At 40.0% G+C, this 19,342-nt stretch overlaps 1 long non-coding RNA gene across 1 annotated transcript in view; it reads left to right on the top strand.

The window, feature by feature from the left end:
* LOC146763913 (uncharacterized) overlaps nt 1–19,342 on the top strand; it is a 63,682-nt gene extending 44,340 nt beyond the window's left edge. The window contains exon 2 of the long non-coding RNA XR_014951285.1: nt 1–19,342. This exon is cut by the window's left edge and continues 13,294 nt beyond it. This is a non-coding gene — a long non-coding RNA (uncharacterized LOC146763913).

Here is a 19,342-nt window from a genome sequence, read left to right as displayed (position 1 = left end):
GACATTTCTGAGACAGCAAAAGCATAAACACAGCAAACCCATGTAGTGCATAAAATGAGGGTTTAGGAAGCAGCAGATTGTGTGTTTCTTCCCTGGTGCCAGAGGGAATACAGCAGATCTTTCACTTTGAGTTAACAGAACTACAGAATGGGTCAGGTTGGAAGGGAGCACAGTGGGTCATCTGGTCCAACCTCCCTGTGTCAGCTGCACCACCCTAGAGCACATGGCACAGGATTTCACCCAGACAATCCTTGAATATCTCCAGTGCCCAATACTCTCTGGGCAACCAGTGTATGGCCACCTGCCCAGTAAAGAAGTTCTTCCTTATTCTCTCTTCCTCTTATTTGGGTAGAACTTTCTGTGCCTCAGTTTCTACTCTTTGTCCTCTTGGCCTAACCCTTCCCAGAGCTGACTGAAGTGGTTGGAGAAGCTCCCATTGATTGCAGCAGGTGTAGTTTTCTTTCTCAATTATATTCCTGTAAAACATTAGATCTTTAGTTTTCTGCTCAGTCTGTTTTCCTTGTTTTCCTGTGGGAAAATGCATGTGGTCTGACAAGTCAGATGAGGCTGGAAGGGTCTGAGCTGCAGTCCATACCTTGAGCATAACTGTGGGAAATTACTTTCTCTCCTACTTCACTTGGTTTTCTGTTTAGTTTGAGGAAGCTGTTGGTGTAGAGTTGTAGCCCTCAAACCTTTCATTGTAGAACATGAAGGGTTCTAATGTAAAACAGTGAAGGAAATCTGCAATAACATGTTCCCATAGGTAGGCCTGTCAAAGCAGTCAGTCATGTCTATTTGAATAATACAAACAGCAGAAGTGAATTGTAAAGTAAGGAAATCCAACAGCTAAAAGTGAAATGTGAACAGATCAGTGCTATGTCTTGTGTCTTTATTCTACTCAGTGACTATCCAGAATGTCTTCAAGACAGATGGCTCTCAAGAGCTATCAAAACATTTAAGAGTTAAATTTTGCATTATGTGGAAAGAGCATTTCCGCTTAAATTTCAGTGTTCTAACAGCAGGACAGTTTTTCTGCTGAGGTCCAATGTCCACGACTCCACAGCCAGCCAGCCAGCTGGCTTTTCCCCTACTGACAGTGTGATTCCCTCTCCCTCAAATGGTGATTGTGTATGTCAGATTCACTGCCAGGAGCTCCAGGCAAGAAGGTGCAGTACAGCCTTGGGAGATGTGAAAGCTTTCCATCTCCAGGGATGTCCACTCCTCTCAAGCCACCTCTTGTCACAGGGAATAAATTTGCTCCTTAGAAGGAAGGAAGAAAGTCAGAGTATAGCTTGGATATCTCCTGAGGGAACAAAAAAAAAACCAACAAAAAACCCAAACCCAAACAACAAGTGGAATCTTGTCCCTACAAAATTATTTGCATTATGTGTCTGAGAACTGGAAATTACTGCCTGTAGATAGAGTGAGGTTTGAGGCAGAGGCCTCAAACTGAAAGAGAACTGACAACTTGGGGAGAAAATTCTTTGTGTTTGATGGTTCTGGTTCTTTTTTATTAAAAGCTATAGGAAAAAATATACCTATGATGGCTCAGGAGATATTTAAAATATCTATGGTTTTGAATCCATAGTTGGAATGAAAGTATAAGATTCCAGAAGAAAACAGGTTTTTCCAAAGAAGTCAGGGTAATGCTTAGTTCAGCAAGATTTGGTATGCCATTTAATATCCTGGAGGGCTCATGAGAAACTCTCCATTGGAAATAGCATACATGTATTTTTATATCATGCCACTTTTATTGTAATGGTAGCTTGATGTCATGAAAAGACTTCAGTCTCTGAACGAAGATGAAAGACTGTCCTCTGCCTTTTGAATGTCAAGACAAAATTGCAGAAATTTCTATAAAAAGAGAAAGAAGTGCTTCTTCTGTATAAGCAGATTCCCTCTATCAGTGGGATTACTTTGCAAGCAACATGTTCAAGATTTAGCCTCGATGCTTTGGGATGTTGGTCACATTCACATTGCTTTTGCCAAAGTCCCTGGCTCAGGCACCTGGCACTCATCCCAGCATTCCAGCAAGGAAGATCAAGGGTATGCCGAGATACTGGTGATGATTTGAGTGGAGATTAAACAATTACAGATTTTCACATTGCGGCTCTGCTCCTGTGTGAAAGAGCTCACCTCTCTAGCCAAGAAACTGGATTTCATACTGTGATCCCAGCCTATTTCCCATTCTAGGAAACCATGTGAATAAATCTTATTAATGTGATTAGAGCCGCTACCACATATAACATACAGAATTACTGTTTAGAGAAGGCACATATCTTTTTTGGGAATGTGATCTGCAATACAACAGGTTATATCAGACTTTCACCTGTAATTAATCTCAGCAGGTGTTCTGAGTAAATATAGTACTAACTGTAGTGTTTATGGCTTCTCAGAGCAGGGCTTTCCACTCTTTTTCTGTCTCATTGATTACCTTGTTTTTTATTATCTTTGAGACAATGGTCACTGCAGCTTATTTTCAACTGCTGCAAGCTGGCACTATTGTTTTTCCTGGTGTTATAAATGGTAGAGCTTTTAATAAATCTAGTTCTGTAGTACAACCCTTTTTCTGTTCTTATTGGCCTGTGATGGATTGATTGCTGCTGATGGGGTGATGCCTGGTTAAGCCCCTGGTCTGAGAATAGACAGCACCAAAAATTGTTGTCAACCAAACTCGATACCCGAAATTCCAGAGCGGCAGCCTGACCAGAGGAACATGTCACTTCCATTCAGCTACTATAACTGGGGACTTGTTGAATCCTACACCTTTAAAAGAAGCGATTCTATGCTTAGAGATTGGACTGTGTTTTTTTCCTCCCTGCTTGAAGATCAAATAAAGGCTGTGAACAGTGCTTTGCTGTCATGGCAAGAAAAACAATGTGCTTTCATGGTCTCTCAAAATATCTCAGGAAATGCCAGCTCCCAGCTGCCTTGAAGGTATCTGCATGAATGAAAAATCAGAAGTGTGTGCCCTATTAATGCTCTAGATCCTGCTAATTCTTATCTCATCCTGAAATAAATTCCATCTTTTAACTACAGAACTAGAATTTTCAAGTTTCATCCTGCTAGAAAGAAAAACGGTTTTGTGTCCTTTTGTCCAGGTATAATCTAACTTTTCTTGTAATAATTATGATTAAACATAAAAAATAGTACCTAGTAGGCTTATTCCCCATTTTTTACAGTTGCAAGATAAAACACACCAGAAGGAGAACCAAACTAGAGCAGGAAATATCTTTACCTTGGCTGTGAAGCTTGTTTACCACTTCAGAAGCCAAGCCTGCTGTATGAATGAGAATAATCCCTATGCCCTGAATAGAACTCCATGCCTCTAAATCTAAATACAATTTGCAAAAAAAATGAGACTCCTTTATTCCCATATCACTGTGGCAAAGTAAGGATCAGCTGTAAGGATCAGCTATTCTAGGGAAAAAAAAAAATCAATGGATTGACATGAAAAGTTTTATCAATTTATGCTACCTGAGAGCTAAAACTCAATATTTTTTTAGTGACACAAATTTCACAAATTTCAGGTGTAACAAGCCAGAGAGATGTCTGTGTTACAAGGTAGATATAAAACATGTAAAGTTTCCTGATCCTGTGATTGACTAATTGTAGATGAGATGGGGGTGGAAGAATCAGCTCCATTTTGGAATAGCTTAGGAGGATTCTGAATTTGGATTTGTGCATCAAATGAGGATTTTGTAAGCATGTTAAAAACAAACAAGCTTTTTGTTTGTTTTAATGTGTTTTCAATTATAAGAGGATCTCAATTTTGGTTTTGCTTTCTCTTCCTCTTCTCTTCCACCCTAGAAGTTACCAGGGAGTTGATCTGAACTTTGTTCCATCAAAACTGAGAATCTCTGTAAATTTTGTAAATGTTTACAAGTATTGTATTAAGCCTACCCAAGCCTTCTCCTATTAATTTGTATTATTTCTCCTCACAATCAGGCTCGGTATGTGGGCTTTTTTGTCAGTTAGATACAATCCAAGGAAAGACAGAGATGTCAGTTTTTAAAATGTACCCCAAAATATCTTTTGCACTGAAAAGTATCAAATTTTTACAGCTGTAAAAACCTGCTGTAGGTCAATAAGTGTCAATCTGTCTTGTGAACTAGTGAAGAAAAAACAATGCTCTTTCATGTTCTATTGCACTATATTTTGAATAACAAAAGCATTTAACTCTTTGAAGATTCCATACAGACTGATGGCAGCGTGAGTATGGACCTGCAGTTATTCAAAACCAGGGGACAGACAGCCTCCAGTATCTTTCCAAGCTTGTTTATATGTGTGAATACTTCTTTATGAGTTCAGAAACAACCTACCACCTCTTGCTTGACTGTTATGTTCTTTGAACTTTCCAGGAGCATGCTGTTCCTGAATTATCAGTTAAACAAAAATTTCACTCCCTATGCTAGTAAACATTTCAGTGAAAATGTTTTTATCCTCTGAGAGCTTATTACTAAGCTGTTATTTATTTTATATTTGAGAGAAAAATGAAGTGACATTTTGTTTCTGACTTTTAAAAATAAATGTAGGTTTTTTTTCTTTTGAAAGATAAAAACACATTGCAATTTTTTAAAAAAACTTTCCAACACAGTGTGCACCTCATTTTCTCAACAGACTTCCTTCAGAGAAGAATGATTTAGGTAGGCAGTTATTCGCTATATTCAATGGAATTGAAATTCTATACTCTCTCAGTTGGCTGTGTGTTTAGGTGTTGATTCTCCAAAGCAAAAGGGATTTTTGGAAGAAGCTGCTTTGGGGTCACTTGGGCTGGAATGTAACACATGGTGTCTATATTTGGCACAACAATGCTAGGGAACAGAAGACATTTTTCCTGTCTGCTATCATTACTTCAACCTACTCTTTACATCAGAAACAGGCTGATTTAACCCTTTTTTGTTAAAGCTCCAAACCATGACTTGAAATAGCAGAGAAAAGCAGAAGCAAAGGTAGTTAAAGAGAATTTAAATAGTTAATGTTTTCCATTTGGATGGCTTGTATTTTCAAACATATAGCTGCCTCAACTGTCTTATGCTGTGTTCATTACATTTGATATATTATACTTGATGACCCCTTGGTTGTTTTTTCTGGACTTCTTGTTTACCTCTCCTTTCTTTAGCTGAAAAGTGAAATTTTAAATATATGGGAAGATAACATCACATTTTGATTCTTTTTATATCTGTGTCCATGTATATTAACATAATTGCTGGAAGTAATTAGCAGGAAGAATTGCCTAAATAAGAAGTCTTTTTTGTGCAGAGAACATGTAAACTCTTGTGGCATATTTAATGGGGAGAGACCTCTATAAAACATCTAGTAAAAGCCCTAAGAAACATTTGGATGGGTGCTGCTCAGCACCCAAATGTTTGTACTGTGTTTTTTCTGTTGATGGCTTAGATCTTGAATTACTTCTTACCAGGGAGAGGTCCTGATGATGCCTCAGCCCGAAGAGAAGATGATAAGGTACTTATCATTTTTACATAGACAAATCAGTAAATTCCTGCAGCTGTCATCTGCTGTAAGTTATTGCACTACATTCCATGAGTTGACAAATATCACCTGGCTGAGAATAGGGTCTCATGCTTATAGATGTTCTTTGAGATTTATAGGCAAAACACACTGCAAAAGAATTAGCTATTTATAGAAGATGAGAGCAGTTTAGAATAATTGACTTTCTGGTGGGAGGGATTTTTGAATCTCTGCATTTCATACAGGTTTATATAATGCCATGTTTCTCTTTATAACCACTTGGGGAAAAAATAATTTCAAGTAATTAAAGAAACATTTCAAGAGAGTTTTATTTTGGATAAACCCAACTCAGTACAAGTAATATCTTACAAGAAATGCCCTTTTACCCTGTCTTCCATTGACACAAGAACAAATTCTTACTCTTTTTAATGCCATGTGCTCTTAAAGGCCCTCTTAAAGAATTTCATTATTTGTTCCATAATGGCAAAAGCTTTGAGAATAAAGAAAATCAGTCAGGAAAAGATTTATGCTATTTTATGCTCCTGTAGCTTCACTGAAGGTAGTGAATCATCCTTTTTAAAGATAGGTAAGGTAAGGGAGTTTACCACAGAAGGAAGTCCATCTTACCAGATATTTCTTCTGCTTCACACCCTGTTGGTCATTTACTAGGTACACCTTATGTCAAACTCCTCCAATGAAGCAGAGGCTAGGGATGGGGAAATGGAGACAATCCAGCAAGTTCAAATCCTGCTTTGATTCTCTGATGCCATTCTGGTGAAGAGTTGCAGATGCAGATGCTGCTCATGCTGTACATCATCAGGAGCAGGGGCCTGTGATGCTGGCTGACATGAAGACTGATCTTGGCATTTCTATCTCCCCTATCTCTACACAGTTATTGTCTATAAACATTATTCACAAAGTATTTTTGTACATAGTGCTCATTTATGTAAGATAAAAATCTAGACAGAGGAAGAGAGATATAAAAAGACAAATATTTACCCCTTCAGGTACTTCTTTCCTCAAGACAAACATGTGACTTTGTTTTTACAGCTAATCTTCCATGAAATCCCCTTACTGTACATTTAACTAATTTATTGCACCCTCTACCCAATGCTTGGAGGCAAATCATTCTCCTTTACTAACTCCAAAAAGCCATTATCCCTTGAGATTTCAGAAACCATCAGGACTGCTTCATCAACATTAAAGCCTTGTGGTTTGAGGGTTGAGCTGGGGTTTGCTCCAAATCTTCACTGAGCTTTACCAATGAGCCCACTTTTCATGCTGGAAATTATAGAGGGAATATCCCTTTCCTGCTGAAGTATTCCTGCAAGACTAATGCAGAGGATGTGGCTCTTATCTTGCAGCTTTCTGTTATTAATGCAATTGTTAGAAATATTTAATTTATTTCTGGAAGTAAACAGGGCTAAGCCTTGTGGGGTTACATTGATGAGGGGGAATCTATTTTTCTGACTGCCCTTCTGTTGTTCTGCCTGCTAGCAAACAAGAGTCAATACAGGTAGCTACAGGAAGCCAGGTGATCTTTTATCTCTACAGAAGAAAATTGAAAGCTCCAGCTGAGTAAAATGATGAGGAAATGGAAACAGAATTGTTGGGTGAGACAAATCCAGATAAGTGTTTCACATTTCCAAAGCATTTCATTTTTTGATAAATAAAATGGGAGTTAAAAATTCAGATTTAATTGTCCATGGCATCTATTTAAAAGAATTTTTATCCAGGAATAAAGAGGTACCTTTCAAGATTAAATACAAATTATAGCTTAAGAAAAGGATTTGTAAAACTCTATTTTAAATAAGAGTGTAAGTCCAGCTCAAATTTGTAAAATGGTTTTGTGTCGCAGATTTGTCCATAAATTCCACACAGACTTGTACTAAACTTCATACTTGCAGACCTACCTTCTTATATTTGTTCCTTGTCTTGGCAACTGAATTCACAACCTGCTCATGTTAGCAGTCTTCTACACTTTGCAAATAGGAATTAATGCAATTTTCTTAACCTAGAAAATGATGTAATGTATTTAGGAAAACTCACAGATCCATTTTTTTCAGCCCAAAATGTCATTGCGTACATGTGAATTCAAGTTAAGTTAACCTCTGGGTATTGATGGTTTAACATCTATTTTTCTCTTTTGCTTTGACTCCATAGGAACATACTAACATTCAGGTGTGAAGGCTGAAACTGTGAAATAGGTCTAAAGCTAGGGGAGAGAACTAAAACAAGCCTGCAGAATCCTTTTAGAAGTGGCTGTAAATACAGCTTTGGCTGGGGTGCTGTGCACAAAGGTGACAACTTTGGTGACAGATAATAAATATCAGAGACACCAAAAGCATCTCTGTGTAATGGAGAGAGCTTTATAACAGGAACGGGGTAGTCTTAGTGCCTGTTTTCTATTTAGGCTTGGGCCTGATAAGAAGCAGATGAGAAGCATTTGGGAAAAGCCCAAGGATTTATGCCTGAAGACTGTGCTTTTAAGCTGTAATTTTCTGTGCAGTGGCTGTTGAATGACTTGGGGCATACAGGCTATGGCCAGATACTGCTCTGAACAGGCTCAGACTGAGCAGAAGAGAACCCAGCCACATGTTTGACAGTGGATGCTTCTGCTGGATCGGTCTGTGTGTCACAAATAGGATGGGACCCTGACTGGTTGCAGACTTAGGATTTGTTATCTGTCTGTATAGTACAAGCAAAAAAGCAAGAGACACAGAGAAAATAACAACATCCATGCAAATGCAGATCAAAGACAAGATGGCAAATTATGCAAAGACTTTTTCTACATATTCTTTGAACCAATAGCATAAAATAAAAGGTGCAGAGTCATTATACTCTAACCAATAAGAAAAGGACCCATGTGGGTTAAACATTAACAAAAGCACTTTTGTGAACCTGAAACAATACACAATAATTCATTATATAAGACTGAAACTTTTTCTATCTTTGCAAAGCATATATCTAGGACTTTTCACATCTCCAACTATCAATAAGTCTTTGTTCTTTCTTATTCCTTATGATAAATATAAATGTATTCACTTGGTTCTTATTTTCCTAGCTCCCATTAGAGGGTTTTGAAATTTCCCAGCCTTTCTCAGCTTTATGTCTACTTTCTGGGGCCTTTCTGCACTTTCTATAATCTTTTACCTTTCTATATTCCTGCAAGGCCTCCTTGTGTCCAAGCTGGCTGGATGGGCAGTGAGCACCAGTATTAATGGAAGGGTCCTGGGTGGAAATTGGCAGTAAAGCAGAGCAGAATGCTAGGCCATGATCTTTACTGCACGTTGTGGTTCATGTTTTATGTTTATTTTGTTCTGCTGGTTGTTAAATGGTCTGTTTTGTTATCCCCCATGTTTTCCCCAAGTTGGTTTCCTCATAAGTTGTGCCCTCGTTTCCAGCTGTCCCTCAAAGTATCCCCTCCCCTTGTTTCGGACCTTTCTCTCCTATCAAGGCAACCCTGCCCCTTCTTTCCTGCCTATCTAGGCATTCCCTGGCATTCATTACCTGGACCAATCCCCAACCAAGGTATTTCTCCTTCCCCTATTCCGGTTTGTCGCTACCCCAAAACTCCACCTCTAGTGTTGCTCTATTGGTTATCCATTTGTGTCCACTGCCCTTTTGCTATATCCTAAAACCCCTGTGCAGGGAGGTCTCCTTGTTCCTGACCCTTCTGACTCCATTAAAGTTTGTTGGAACTTCATGACCTCCTTATTCCCTGCCCAGTCCCTGCCCTGCTGTGTAGGAGCACCAGCTCTCTGAACAGAGCTTTGGTAAAATTCTGTCTTTGCCCTCACCCCAGCCCAGGCAGTTTCCCACACTCGCTGCTCCACTGGAGCTAGCCCAGGTTCTGGTATGCAGTGACAACTGCAGATTAATTTTTGTGGCTGAGAACATAGCTAAGGCTCTAGAAGAGTCAGATAAAATGCCTGATGCTTATTATTTGGAGATGTTTTCTCCTTTGTCTCAAGTCTGGCTGAGAGGTGGGATATTGTGCAATATAAGGGCAGTGACCTTACTGAAGCACAAGAAGTAGGAGGATGTGGGGTTGACCTTAAAATCTAGGTCTGAGCTACCACCTTTCCTCAAGGAAGTCATATTCCCACATCCCAGCCCCACTTCCAGAGTGGGAGAAATTAAAGAATTTTTCTGATGAAACGATAGAAACCAAGTCAAAGTCACAGGTCACAGCAAACCAAGGATGTAAGGACACTTGGAATCAGGTGACATGTGCTGTTCCTAGTTTTCATCTTACTTATTAAGCACTAAGAGACGCATGGTACTCCTTTCATCTCTTATCTGTCTTGGCTAGTCCAGCAGCACTGAAAACACCTGTAATATACAGACTGTGACAGGGCAATATAAGGGAGAAACAACTCACTGGATTCATAGGGTAGACTTTTCCCTACCAGGCTGCAATGAACAGGCAGTGATGGTTTGTCCCCATGCTTTTGCTCCTTTTTTGCTATTCATCACTACTGGGCTTGAAAGCATCAAGTATTAGCAGAGGTGGTGCTTATATAAACTGTCTTTCTCATATGAAAATGAGAGCTTTCTCATTCTCAGGGAGCTCTCTGCCCAAGATCTGCTTGGTGGTGAGCTGGAAAGAGCAGAAGATTTAATGAATCTGCTGTTGCTCTTTACAGAGCTGGCCTTACTCAAAGCTTTTGCTGGTTTTGTAAATCCTTCTAAGGTGTGGCATTCCATTGAAGGTGACCAGGCTGCTGTCTTCTGGCTCCTCATGTGCTGAAAGCCTGGGCTGCTTTTATGTTTTCAGGCTTTGAGCTGTTGGAAAGATTAGCTAAGCTCTCAAGAGACCTGAAAAAAGGCCTTTTTTTCTAGCACCAAATAGTGGCACTGTCACAGGAAACCAAGAAGACTCTAAACGCTTTGCAAAGTCTCCTATTTTTTCCTGTTCTATGACTGGATGTTGTTGCCCACATCCTTAGCTCTCACTTAATGCAGAAACTTGGAATGCAAGTGAGAAGCCACAGTGCTGCTTGTGTGTGGGGTCTGGCTGTGTGAAGCACAGGGATCAACCCTCTTGAAATGTTGCTCGTAAGATTGTAAGGGGCTAAGTGCCTCAGACATGACAGAAGAGGTGTGTCTTTAGAGGTATCACAGAGATTAATTTAGATGTATTCTTTCTGCCAGGGAGGAATGGGATCTCTTCAGTGAGAAGGGAGGACTGCAGGTGAGGCTGAATTCAAGGAAAATCATGTCTATGGCTAACAGAATCACCAAAATTTCATCCTTGCTTTTTTTTCCTGGATGTGAAAATGTATTCAGTGAGACTCCTAAACATGTGATCTATGTAATGCAAAGGTTCATTTAGGCCTGGTGACTCATTTCATGACCTGCTAGGGAAAGCCTCAGTCTTACCAAAGCTCACAGCAACTCCAGTTTGGCACATGGGGAAAAAAAATTCTCCTTGAGAGCTGAGTAGCACTGCCAGCATGTTACAGCCATACCAGATGTTTCACAGCTTTGCAAAATTGACTAGCATTGCCCACAGTGTGCTCTAGAAAACTGCTTGCTAGGTCAGAAAAGCATAAAATATTTACTGGACAGCAATGAAAGGAAATATGCAATGCTCGTGTGATGAACAGCCAAATCTATAAGGCAGCTTCAACTTATGTAAATTTTACTTCCCTCCAAGAGAGAAAATGTAAATACAACATGCTGCTAGTAATTGCTGATGAGTTAAGGGAGTAGATGAAACAGAGAGCAGGGAATGAAGGAAAAAAAAAACTCTTTTCTTTCTTGCCAATGTCTTATTCACAATGTCAGTCTTGACTTCTGCTGAAGTTTGGCTCTTGTTCTCCATCTCAGCCCAAGAAAAGATCAAAGCTAGAAAATACACCTGAGGCATACTCACCACCAAATAAAACCATAAGTGTTTAGAATATTGATTAAAGGTTGGGAGATGATACAATATCCCAGGCTAATTTTACTTGAGGTGGCAGGTAGAGAATAGAGCACAATGGGCAGATGGGACCTTATGTCCTTGCCATATACCCTTGTTCCTAGGGCAGTGTAGCTGAGGATTGCCTATTTTGCAGGCTGCAAATGCCTCTATATGCCTGAAACTGAGATCCATGGCTTTTTTTTTTCCTTCTGGAACTCTGGCTAGTGCTCTATTTAAATTACAGCTGGTCTCCAGCCCAGCTGAAGCAGCAATTAACCCTCAAACTGTTGGTGAAAAAGAAACTGATGTTTCCTTAAGATATATTTTGTTTACTGCTGACTAGTATACTCATGTAAATGTGCCAGTTCAAAGAAAACATTTCAGAGGTAATGTGTATGTGAATATGCTAATTTTTTCCCAAGAATGTACTAAATTTCAAGAAAGAACTGTTGAAAGGGCACCTGCAAGTCCTGATTGGAATTTTCCAACAAAAGAAGAACTGAGCAACCTCTAAGATACCTTCCTGTCTGCAATTACATGGTACAAAATCCGTCTGCCTTGACTGGTCTTTAGAAGGACATCCTCTGTTTGGTTGATATATCTGTGCAAGCAGGTAACTGTAGTAGAAAGATCAGGAAAACAGACTCGGGTTTCCAATTCAGTCGCTGCAAGAACTTCTAGTACCACGTTTCCAAAATGTGGTCAACAGGCACCTGGAGATGAATGAAGCAGTAAGTATGAAAGTGTTTGATTCCTAGGTCGGCAGCTACAGCTTCTTCTGAGACCTTGGTGTCAGCAGAAAGTTTTGGAGTTTATTGCTGGGTCCCTGCATTGAGAAGAGAGAGGCAGGGTGAAGCCCCACCTGTTCTTTAGTTTCCCCATAGGCTAGACAGCCTGCTTTGCAAGGGCTAACTTTGAGTGCATCAAAAAATCAATACAGTCTACGACTCCAGACTCACTATTGATTGTGTCTTTGAAATTCTCCTCCTGACTAGTCTGCTATTTTTGTTCATAATTGAGGTTGAAGTCGCTCTCTTTGGTACCTGTGGACTCTCGTCAGTTCATTCCCACGTCCTCCCAACCGCTTTACTTCTGCTCTCTTTGCAATTACTTTTAAAAGGAGTCCTCTAATAATTTTGCTGGAAATAACAGGAGTCCTTTCTCTGCCCCATACCTGTGAGGAGTAAACAATGCAGTCCTACAGTTATTATCTCAATGACAAAATTAGTTTTATTAAGATATTGGAGCAAATAGTTATGAATTCTTACAAGTAACATGTACCTTTTACAAGGAGAACCTCAGGCATATAAACCACATAGTACACCTGCCTGTATTTTCACCTGGTGAGAGTTAAAACTTTTTTTTTTTTAAATTTAAAACTTTTTATTATGAACAACTTACTTTGTGTAGGACTGTGGTAAAAAAGTTGAAAACTTCTACTGTAGTAGAAGGTTTTGCCTAGGTATGTTGTAGGTTCTGCATTTCTCCTGCTATTTGTATTATGAATGGAAGTAAACAAATGTTAATTGACAATTAATTTAAGCTGAACAATAACTGAGTAACTAATATCTCCAAAGACCTTTTTTCCCCCTGGGTAGTATGTGTAAGATTTAAAGCAATACAGAATTTAGATGGTCAGCTTGAACATTCTGTCCATCACAATCTCTGTTAAAGAAACTCTGACTTGGCAAGTAAAGCCTAATTTTCCTGGTGTTTATAGTGTTATCTTCATTTAAAGCAGATAACACAAGCTATCTGCATTTAAAGCAGATAAACAAGCTAAAGTGGGTATGTTGTTCAACTCTGTAGAACAATTTTATTTTGTGAAACTGTACCTGATCTACAACAGACTGCAGGGGGGGACGGTTTGTGCTTCTCTTATGCCGAGACATTTAACAGCTTATGGAAAAATGTATTTTAAAGATCAGGCTTCTGCCTTTTAAAAAAATTCTTCTGATATATCTTTGGATTCAGCAAGCCAATGAGAATAGGAACTAAAGCATAATGACTCACCCTTTGGAAAAGACCTCCTGATCTTATACTGGAGATTTTACCCTTCAGTATGTTGCATGGATATTACTCATAGATAAAGTGAGAATGTCTCTTGTCACGAAAGACAGAGAAATGGAAAATATGAAGTGCAAGGGTGAGAACTCCTGTTTAGTGTCTTTGGATCTGCTTGTATTGGGTGCATATATGAGTCTTTCTCCTTGGCCTCAAAGACTCCAGGATCACCAACAGTGGTTCACAATTTGGACACAGGCTTATTTAAGAGCTAGCATGCTGACTTCCGTAGCAGTCAACTGCAGTCTTCACATCTGTGAATTAGTCCAGAACTCTAACCATTGCTCTCTGTAATATACATCTGAAATCCTCCATTAGTAGAAAAAATTTTATCCCCATAGCTTTTCTTCATGTTTTAACACTAGTACTGCAAGAATTACTTAATTGTAGACCCTCAGAGATGGCCTTACTTCACTAAGATCAGTGCAAAATGATTTATTCTCACTAGTCCTTAGGGATATTTGCAAGTGGTCTGGAGTGCCAGACATTCAGCATACAATGCTCAAGGTTCCCAGATTACTTTCTTTTTCTTTTTCATCTCTGTGTCTTCCAGTGGCTCATGCAATATAAACTGTCTGGTTTCTTAGGAGAGTCATGTCTGTTTGGTAAGGAACAGTTCCCAGCAGCTATCAGCCTTAACTATCCAGAGATTTTCATGCTAATCTCCGTGATCATATATCAGAAGAACACAATACTTTGTCAGGCCTCATCCCTCCTCTCTTTTACAGTCATGCTACCCCTGCTGATGATTATTATGCCTGTCTACTTTTGAGTGTCTGAGGTCAATAGAATAGAGCTGTTCATACTTACCACGTTACCACTTCCCAGAGCACAATGTAATCAGTTTTGTACTCCTTTCCTCAGCCCCAGTCAATAAACCTTTGTGCATGCTCTATTACTGGAGATTTGGCTCAGAAATCTCAGGGGGATATCCACTTCTGTTTTATTGCCCTGAAGGTAAAACAGAAGCACATGGAGATCATCCTCATCTGTGGCCACTGTGATGTGCCAGATGGGATTTTCTGACTTGCCCTGTTTGCTGTGAGGAAGTAGGACAGAGGCTGTGCTGCGGCTGGTCCTAGCAATGCATCACTCAGTAGGGAAGGGAGTTCAGGGGCTGTTCTGGCTGAACTTTTGTTCTTGGCTGCAGCAGGCTTGTGTCACATGCCTCCTGCACAGGCATTCACCTGACTTGTGATCTCATGGTCAATGGACTCATATTTGGGCAGCAGGATAAAGCTGAGGGTCACGTAGCAGCTGAAGCCTGCACCCAGCTGGATGCTGACAGAGAGTTGACCAGAGATTTGTCCTCTCTGTGCTGCAGATCCTTCCAGGAAAGTGTGAGACTGCGAGGGCACACTACCAGGACTTTGTTGTGTAGGACTTTGAGAGGCACGTGCTGAAAGCTGTTCTTCCTAATGAGTGAGATCTGATCCTTGCCTTATAACAAAAGAGAAGTTAGTGAGCCAAACCTTTGGGCTAGTGGCCAGGTCAGAGGCATAGATCTGGCTTGAGAAACTCATTTGTAGGCAAGCTGTTCCTTTCAATGCTTCTGTGCTATCCTTACACAATGTACAAACCAGCTTAATTCTGAACATCTCAGGCCAAGCCCACAAACCACTCAAGGAGGTGTAACTGTCCACAAATGCCATTTAGACATAAACCATTATTGACAGTAGCAACAGCCATTTCTGTGTGTTAAAATTTATGTTTGTTAAAATATTTTCATGAAGTGAATTTTTTTTCTGGGAAATGATTAAGCAAGATTTCTGCAGTAACGTTAATATGCTTTTCAATTAAAGTTAATCATGCTCTAAAGAGCCATTGGTATTCATGATGTTGCACTGAAAATAATGCAATATTAAAAAAATTAAAATGATATATTTGACAGTTTCTCCTCACTGCAAATAAAAAAAAAATATTTTGTATTGAAGAGCAATTTTCATCTAGGATATGTCTTGTTATTTGTAGAATAATCAGTCTGTACTTGATTTAATAGAATTATAGCTGTGGTGAGAAGAATGGTACATGGAGTTCAAAACGGACCATCATTGTCATCAAAATTATACCTGAGTCATGAATCTAAAAAGCAATTTGACAGAAAAATAACACATTTAATAGCAACAGAAAAGCCTACTTCTTTTAGCACTTAGCAAAATAGTGGTGATGAAAAAGACATACATACTGGTACACAAATTCTTGACAAAACCAAGACTTTGGTTAATAGCAGTGTGGAACAACAGAGTAAAAAGCTTTTCTCAAACTTTGCAATTTGTGACAGCCTCAGAGACTGAAAGAGTCAACAGCTTCCATTAACCCCTGTTGACACAACCTTGACCAAAAAAATGCAGTGACCCTCATGGCTCTTTTGCTCTGTAATTACACAGAGTGTAATCTGCCAGCTCTCTTTTAATGCAGTGACATTAATTTTTGGGTGGCCCATTAATTTTTCTGTAGTCCAACTTTGAACAGCACTATGTGTGGATTTGTATGTGCTGCTGAACTCTTGTCTTTTCCATGACAATCCAGAGCTCATCAGAGGATGGCCACTAGACTAGATAAGGATTCATTAGATAGGACAAATAAGCCACATTACCAGTGGAGCTCCAGGATGTCATTTTGTGGTTTCTTTGCTAGAAAGGCTGAAAAAAGGCCAGAAACAAGACCAGAGAGTCCAGGCCTTTTCAGGTGGGACAAGAGGGCTTTGTCCACAGGAACCTTGTCTCTGCTCCTGCCCCGCAGTGCTGGCAGGCAGGTCCTCACCCTGCAGCCTGTGTGTGACACGGTGTGTGACACTGTGCTCTGTGAAACACCACACTGAGCTGCTGACATGCTGAGATGCACAGGCTAAAAATGAAAGATGGGCATACAAAGCTACTGGGTGTGCAGCTGGAGAAAAATATCAGGCCCCAAATAGGTCTCTGGCCACTGCAGAGTAACAGTGATTTCACATATGGGTTGTACATGCAAGCACACACAGGTAAAATGATGGAAGGAGATGGTGGATTCCTACTGCTGTCCATTTGCCATGTCCATATCACTGTGTCCTCCAGAGAATTTGCAGGGTTAAAGGATGTGATAACATCAATCAGAGGAGGTATCAGCAGAATGCACAGTTTAGTTCTGGACCAAGTACGTGTCTGCCAGAATCAGTTCCTGAGAAAGCGTAGTCTTGACGTCACAAATGCAACAGGGCCATTAACAGAGGAGATGACTCTGATTTTTGCTAGAAGCATAGTTAACAGATCCTTTTGACTCTCACTCTGCTGAAGGAGGCTTGCTGATATCCCTTACAAGGATCTGTGGTATCACAGCTGACCCAGCTAAAATACCCACTCAGGGTAATTGTACCTGAATGTCTCTAGCTTTTGGGATATTTGACAGAAGGGATAAACTTTGCTGTGGGGGAGACATTGGATCTGAAAACACATTACCAGCCTCCACTTCCTCCTGAGCTGGGAGAGAACTGTCTTTCTTTTAGAACTGGGAAAATGGCTTCTCTTGCCTCCCTGCTCTCATTTCAGTCTGCTGACACTTGGAGATCTGTGTGTGCAAACTTCTTCCACATTCCCATCCTGTCTCATCAGCATGCAGTACATTTGGTCATGTTCTTTTAACATCTGCTCTTCACTGAGGTCCGTGGGGTGTGTGGCTGACACCAATGCTTAGTCAGACAGATTTTGTAAGCAATGAGATTAAATGAAACAAAAGCTTGTGTTTAAAACATTTTCCATCTCAGTTGTGAGGTTCCCCTTGTCTTTTGATTGTTTGATAGTAATTTACTTGAGAGGAGAAAAGAGAGATACTGTCCAGTGGACACAGACATGCAGGCAAAGTACAGTACTCTCATTAAAAATCAGAGGTTTATTGATAGTGAAGTGTTTGGTACTAAGAACTAATATCCTGAATTATATAAAATATATATGCAGCCATCATCCACAATGCACAAGTCAATGTGGATCAAACAGACATTTAAGAATAATCCTTGTGTCAATCTTGTTCAAGTGTACTAAGCCATCTTATTCAGAAATGCTAACAGGAGCCATTGCAGCCTTCCACTCCCCTCTTTCTCTCTTGCATGAAAACTTGGATCTTGGTGAGCCTGCTTGGTGTTGGATTTGCCATCAAGGATGTGTCGTAAACCAAAACATGACCATGGGTCTGTTGTTGCATATCCAGCTACTCTGAAATACTGCCTTGGAGTCCTGTATCCCTCAGTTTTTGTTTCATCTCCAGGACTTTGTGCTGCTGCTCTTGAGGCTACTCAGGATGCCCAAAATTAGTTGCCCAAATACAACACAGTTTCTGTACTTCCTGTATTTCTGAATGGAGAACAAAAAAGTGCATCATCAGAAGCAGCAGTCTACTGAAATTTTTGTGCTCTCCCTGATAACCTGTCCTCCACAGCCATGATACATTAGGGACAGTTTTTTCAATATGCTTCCTAATAGAACCTAAATATTTCAGCACATGCTGAGTTTTCACAGTAGGTAATCTATATTTTGATTATGGATACATACAGAAATTGTTCATGCTGGGCAAAATTTAATTGTAATTTTGGTTATTTCCAAATGTCTGACTGTACAAAGCAGTTGTCACCAATTAAATTATTTTGAAATAATTCAGATTTAAGAGGACAATGCAGTCTGAATTTCTTGAGTACAGACTTCTAAGAACAAGACAAAATGCCTAGACAAGAGGAACATTTTTGAGATATTTTCTACTAAATAAAGCTAATTTTTTTTTTTTTTTTTTTTTTTTTTTTTTTTTAGTAGGACAGTAAAAAAAAAAGCTCATCAGCATAAGAATACAACAAGGAGGTAGAGGAGGTAGACACTTCACTATGAAGAGGATTGTTTGGGTCATGTAGCCTGTTATGTCCGTAAAATTGTACTGATAATAGCAGTTGAGAGCCCTTTTCAATATCCTGCTAAAAGTACTCAGGTCCCCCCATGAAGAAGGTTTAAATGTGTATCACTTCAAGTGGCACAGCTGAGCTATTTAATGCAATTCATATTAGCCAGGTCTTTGGGTTTAAGAGTAAAATGGTTTTATTTATAGCATTTTGTATGCAACCACATAGTGGAACATCCTCGGGGTCCTACTAGGTCTCAAGCAGGAAAATGGCTACATCATAAAAACTGCATCTCTGAGACCATATGTTTTGATCAAAACAGAATCACAGAATATGCTGCGTAGGAAGGGGCCCACAAGGATCATCGAGTTCAGCTCCTGGCCCTGCACAGCATCTTCCCAAAGAGCCACACCATGTGCCTGAGAATATTGTTCAAGTGCTTTCTGAACTCTGTCAGGCTTCATGCTGTGACCACTTCCCTGGGGAGCCTGTTCCAGTGTCCAGCTCCCCACTGGGCAAGAATCTTTTCCTAATACCCAATCTAAACCTCCCCTGGCACAACTTCAGGCCATTCCCTTGGGTCCTGTCACTGGTCACCACAGAGAAGAGATCTGTCTTTTCCCTTCCTCTTTGCCTCATAAGGAAGTTAATGACTGCAATGAGGTCTCCCCTCAGTCTCCTCCAGGCTGAACAGACCAAGTGAGCTCAGCTGCTCCTCATACTGCTTCACCTCAAGCCCCCTTACCTTCCTTGTCACCCTCCTTTGGATGCTCAGTAATGGCTTAACATTTTTCTTATATTGTGGCACACAAACACGACTGTTCTTCATGTAGAGGACACCCAGTCACTGCTTCTCTCCAGGATTCCACTCTCAGCAAGACAAGGGAAGCAGCGGGATGTTGGCTGAATGGGTTGAAGTTTGTCCAAGCAAGTGCTGCTCTCTGCTTTTTCTGAATGATGCAGGCCAGCTGTCTTCTAGTGAGGCTGAGGAAGATGCTAATGGAAAAAGCTTTCAAGTAGAGATCTGTAGCATAAGAGAG

This window comes from Lonchura striata, chromosome Z (genome assembly GCF_050655825.1).
Source record: "Lonchura striata isolate lonStrDom1 chromosome Z, ASM5065582v1, whole genome shotgun sequence".
In the NCBI taxonomy this organism is placed as follows: domain Eukaryota; kingdom Metazoa; phylum Chordata; class Aves; order Passeriformes; family Estrildidae; genus Lonchura; species Lonchura striata.
The sequence above is the reverse complement of the archived record's forward strand: the minus strand, read 5'-3'. Positions and strand labels throughout refer to the sequence as shown.